Source organism: Pristiophorus japonicus, chromosome 2, assembly GCF_044704955.1.
Source record: "Pristiophorus japonicus isolate sPriJap1 chromosome 2, sPriJap1.hap1, whole genome shotgun sequence".
In the NCBI taxonomy this organism is placed as follows: domain Eukaryota; kingdom Metazoa; phylum Chordata; class Chondrichthyes; family Pristiophoridae; genus Pristiophorus; species Pristiophorus japonicus.
The window spans coordinates 371,023,791-371,029,790 of NC_091978.1; positions in this window are offsets into that span (position 1 = coordinate 371,023,791).

Below are 6,000 nucleotides of genomic sequence, written 5' to 3' on the forward strand. Positions count from 1 at the left end.
ACACTGGCGCACTGGAGCCGGTGTTGGATCTCGTGCAGGTACAGAAACAAATACACCATTGCAATTGTAATTTAAGCTGAGGCTAACACAGCTTTTCAATTCAATTGTTAATAGAAACGTCAACTGAGGTCGGTGAAAGTTTTAAAGGGGAAGTCCAAATGTTGGTGGCCCAAAATTGGTGTGGCATTTCTAGATTATTTTAGCAATGAGGAAAGATTGGATAGGCTGGGGTTGTTTTCTTTGGAACAGAGGAGGCTGAGGGGAGACCTGATTGAGGTGTATAAAATTATGAGGGGCCTGGATAGAGTGGGTAGGAAGGACCTGTTTCCCTTGGCAGAGGGGTCAACAACCAGAGGGCATAGATTTAAAGTAATTGGGGGAGGTTTAGAGGGGATTTGAGGGGAAATGTCTTCACCCAGAGGGTGGTGGGGGTCTGGAACTCACTGCCTGAAAGGGTGGTAGAGGCAGAAACCCTCACCACATTTAAAAAGTACTTGGATGTGCACCTGAAGTGCCGTAACCTACAGGGCTACGGACCGAGAGCTGGAAAGTGGGATTAGGCTGGGTAGCTCTTTGTCGGCCGGCACGGACACGATGGGCCGAATGGCCTCCTTCCGTGCTGTAAATTTCTGTGATTTTGATGACGAGAGGGGTCAATTTCCCCCAGAAATATTGACATTAAAAGTGATGCATTCTGGCTCATTTTAAACATTTATTCTAATTTCACAATTAGTTGATTTTTAATGTAAACTTTCTTGGGGGATTTTCAACAAATTTTCAATGGAGAAAATGGAGCAGATCCTCTAACTATAATCTTCCAAAGTTTTCTCGATCTAGGAACCGTTCCTTTGGATTGGAAAATTGCACATGTCACTCTCCTATTTAAAAATAAAGACTTGCATATATATAGCGCCTTTCACGAACACCGGACGTCCCAAAGCGCTTTACACCCAATGAAGTACTTTCGGAGTGTAGTCACTGTTGTAATGTAGGAAACGCGGCAGCAAGCTCCCACAAACAGCAATGTGATAATGACCAGATAATCTGTTTTTGTTATGTTGTTGAGGGATAAATATTGGCCCCAGGACACCGGGGAGAACGCCCCTGCTCTTCTTCAAAATAGTGCCATGGGATCTTTTACATCCACCTGAGAGAGCAGACGGGGCCTCGGTTTAACGTCTCATCTAAAAGACAGTGCAGTGTTGTCGGACAGTGCAGCACTCCCTCAGCACTGCACTGGAGTGTCAGCCTAGATTTTTGTGCTCAAGTTCCGGAATGGTGAGAGAGGAAAACCAGGGAATTATAGATGGGTTAGCCTAACATCTGTTGTCGGGAAATTACTAGAGCTGATAATTAAGGATAACAACAACAACTTGTATTTATATAGCGCCTTTAACGTAGTAAAACATCCCAAGACGCTTCACAGGAGTATTATATGGCAAAAAAATACATTGGACACCGAGCCGCATAAGAAGAAATGACGGCAGATGATCAAAAGCTGGGTCAAAGAGGTCGGTTTTAAGGAGTGTATTGAAGGAGGAGAGAGAGGTAGAGAGGTGGGGAGGTTTAGGGAGGGAGTTCCAGAGCTTGGGGCCCAGACAGCTGAAGGCACGGCCATCAATGGTGGAGCGATTATAATCAGCGATGCTCAAGAGGGCAGAATTAGAGGAGCGCAGAGATCTCGGGGGATTGTGGGGCTGGAGGAGATTACAGAGATAGGGAGGGGCGGGGGCTATGGAGGGATTTGAAAACAAGGATGAGAATTTTCAAATTGAGGCGTTGCTTAACCGGAAGCCAGTGTAGGTCAGCGAGCACAGAGGGTGATGGGTGAGCGGGACTTGATGTGAGTTAGGACACGGGCAGCCGAGTTTTGGATCACCTCTGTTGTGTATGAAGAAAGAGTCAGACTGAATACTGTGAGCTCAAATAAAATGTGACCTTAGTCTTTTATTGCAGGTCTCCAAGGTGCCTCTCCAACCTGTGAGGCCTCCTGTGCTGCCAAGGGATTATGGGATCCCTTGGTACTCCAGGGGATGAGCCCTCTGGTTGCTGAACAGAGTAAATACAAGTTTACATATATAACAACACTCCCCTCCCCTCCCACCCCCCCCCCCCGCCCCCAAATGTCAACAGTGTAACTATTTACAAGGTGAGTCGATCTGATGGCCTTCTTGCCCTGGTTGATCGTCTCGGTGTGAAAGCTGGTATTGGTGAATCATCTGCTGGGCCCTCGTTGGGCTGCTGTGCAGCTGGCCTTGCTGGGCTGCCTCATGTGTTGGGCCCTGCTGGGCTGCTGTGGATGATGGGTTCTGCTTCGTGGTCAACCGTGGTGTCGGTTGCCACTGGTGTGTATGTTGGGGGATCAAAAAAGGTCGGGTCCAAGGTGGGTTGCTCTGGATAGTCCGTGAATCTGAGTTTAATTTGGTCCAAGTCTTTCCGGTGAATGAGTCCATTTGAAAGTTTGACCTGAAACACCCTGCTCCCCTCTTTGGCCATCACAGTGCCGGGAAGCCACTTGGGACCTTGTCCATAATTCAATACAAATACAGGATCATTGATTTCAATCTCGCGTGACACATTTGCGCTATCATGGTAAGTACTTTGTTGAAGTTGCCTGCCCTCTACCTGTTCATGTAGATCAGGGTGAACTAACGAGAGCCTTGTCTTAAGTGCTCTTTTCATCAGCAGTTCAGCAGGTGGGATCCCAGTGAGTGAGTGGGGTTTCGTGCGGTAGCTAAGCAGGACTCGGGATAGGCGAGTCTGCAGTGAGCCTTCCGTTATCCTCTTCAAGCTCTGCTTGATGGTTTGCACTGCTCTCTCTGCCTGACCATTGGACGCTGGTTTAAACGGGGCAGATGTAACATGTTTGATCCCGTTATGGGTCATGAATTCTTTGAACTCAGCACTGGTAAAACATGGCCCATTGTCGCTCACAAGGACATCGGGCAGGCCGTACGTGGCAAACATGGCCTGCAGGCTTTCAGTGGTGGCAGCGGACGTGCTTGCCGACATTATCTTACATTCAATCCATTTGGAGTACGTATCTACAACCACTAGGGACATTTTACCCAAGAACGGGCCTGCATAGTCGATGTGTACCCTAGACTACGGTTTGGAGTGCCAAGACCATAAACTTAGTGGTGCTTCCCTGGGTACATTGCTTAATTGCGAGCATGTATTACATCTGTGAACGCAGGACTCTAAGTCCCCATCGATACCAGGCCACCACACGTGGGATCTGGCTATGGCTTTCATCATTACGATGCCTGGGTGGGTACTGTGGAGGTCATTGATGAAGGTGTCTCTGCCCTTCTTGGATTACCCCACAGAAGGCAGTCTGCCTGTATAGACATTTCATCTTTGCGCCACTGGAACGGCTTTATCTCTTCCTGCATTTCCATTGGGACATTGGACCTGCTCCCATGAAGCAGTTTTTAACTATTGACAGTAAGGGGTCCTGGCTCGGCTGGGTTTTAATCTGACAGGTGATTGCTCACTCTCAAATGCTTCCATAACCATGGCTAGATCTGCGGGCTGCGCCATTTCCACCCCCGTGGTGGGCAATGGCAGCCTACTGAGAGCATCGGTGCAGTTTTCTGTGCCTGGCCTGTGGCGGATGGCGTAGTTGTATGCGGACAACGTGAGCGCCCATCTCTGGATGTGGGCCGATGCATTAGTATTTATCCCCATACTCTCGGAAAACACGGATATCAGTGGCTTATGGTCAGTTTCCAATTCAAATTTTAGCCCAAACGGGTATTGATGCATTTTCTTTACCCCCATAGACACACGATAACGTTTCTTTTTCAATCATGCTGTAGGTTCTCTCAGCCTTAGACAGACTCCTGGATGCATAAGCAACCGATTGCAATTTCCAAGATTCATTAGCTTGTTGCAATACACACCCGACAAAATATGATAAAGCATCACATGCTAGTACCAAACGCTTACATGGATCATACAACACAAGCAATTTGTTTGAGCAAAACAATTTTCTCGCTTTTACAAAGGCATTTTCTTGGCTTTTGCCCCATACCCATTTGTCCCCTTTATGCAGTGAGGCGTGCAGTGGTTTTAACAGTGTGCTGAGACCTGGTAAGAAGTTACCAAAGTAGTTCAAGAGTCCTAGAAACGACCGCAGCTCCGTCACGTTCTGTGGCCTCGGTGCGTTCTCGATTGCCTCAGTCTTCAAATCGGTGGGCCTGATGCCGTCTGCCGCAATCCTCCTCCCCAGGAACTCCACTTCAGGCTCCAGGAAAATGCACTGCGAGCATTTTAACCTGAGCCCTACGCCGTTGAGTCAACTAAGAACCTCCTCCAGGTTCTACAGATGCTCGACTGTTCCGACCTGTAACCAAGATGTCATCCTGGAAGACCTCCGTGCGCGGGACCAACTTCAGTAAGCTTTCCATGTTTTTTTGGAATATCGCTGCTGCTGATCGAATTCCAAACGGGCATCTGTTGTAAATGAAGAGACCTTTGTGCATGTTGATGCAGGTGAGGGCCTTCGATGATTTCTCCAGTTCCTGCGTCATGTAGGCTGAAGTCAAGTCCAACTTCGTGAGCGTCTTTCCTCCCGCCAGCGTTGCAAAGAGGTTGTCGGCTTTTGTAGTGGGTATTGGTCCTGCAGGGAGAAATGGTTGATAGTTACTTTGTAATCGCCACAGATTCTGACGGTGCCATCTCCCTTGAGGACTGGGACAATAGGACTGGCCCACTCGCTGAACTCGATCGGTGAAATGTTGCCCTCTCGTTGCAGCTGGTCTAGCTCGATCTCTACCCTTTCCCTCATCATGTACGGTACTGCTCTCACCTTGTGATGGATGGGTAGCGTCCCCGGAATTAGGTGGATCTGCACTTTTGCTCCTTGGAATTTCCCGATGCCGGGTTCGAACAGCGAAGGGAACTTGTTTAAGACCTGGGCACACGAAGTGTCGTCAGAGGGCGATAGCGCTCGGATGTCGTCCCAGTTCCAGATTATCTTTCCCAGCCAGCTCCTGCCGAGCAGCGTGGGACCATCGCCCGGGACCACCCAATGTGGTAGCTTGTGCACCGCTCCATCGTAGGAGACCTTTACGGTAGCACTGCCGATTACAGGAATCAGTTCTTTTGTATAAGTTCTTAGTTTCGTACGTACTGAAGTTAAGACTGGCCTTGAGGCCTTGTTGCACCACAACCTTTTGAAAGTCTTTTTGCCCGTGATGGACTGGTCCAGCTCCATTGACATCGGGAGTGCATCTAGTTCTAAATTCAGCATTATCGGGGGACACTTTGTGGTGAATGTGTGCACCCCATGTACCTCTGCCTCCTCGATCTGAGGCTCTGGTTCATCGTGATGCTCTGTGGATCTGTCCTTCTCTGCAACGTGGTGGTTTGCAGGATTAACAGGATTTTCAGCTCACCTGCATACTCGTTGGAGGTGTCCCATTGTTCCACAGCCCTTGCAAACGTATCCTTTGAATCGGCATGAATGGAAACGATGATCACCCCCGCAGCGTCAACAAGGTGTTAATGGCCTTGCATTCATCACCCTTGATGGTGGGCTCTGAGACTTCTGCGGACGTGCAGCTGCAGGTATGTGTGACCTGTCCTGTACGTTATGATTTGAAAACAACATCACTTTGTTTGCAATACTTGTAGCAGCACTTGTGTGCTGAGAGATTTGCTTGGTATTGTCACTGGTGGCAATGAACACCTGGGCTATCGCTATGGCCTTACTCAAGGTTGGGGTCTCTACAGTCAAAAGTTGCGAAGTATGGTTTCGTGACCAATGCCAAGTATGAAAAAGTCTCTGAGCATGTGCTCCAAATGTCCTTCAGATTCGCAATGTCCTGCAAGGCGTCTTAGTTCGGCGACATAACTCGGCACTTCCTGGCCTTCAGACCTTTTGTAGGTGTAGAACCGGTACCTCGCCATCAGAACGCTTTCCTTCGGGTTCAAATGCTCCCGGACCAGTGTGCACAAATCATCGTACAATTTCTCTCTGGGTTTCGCTGGAGT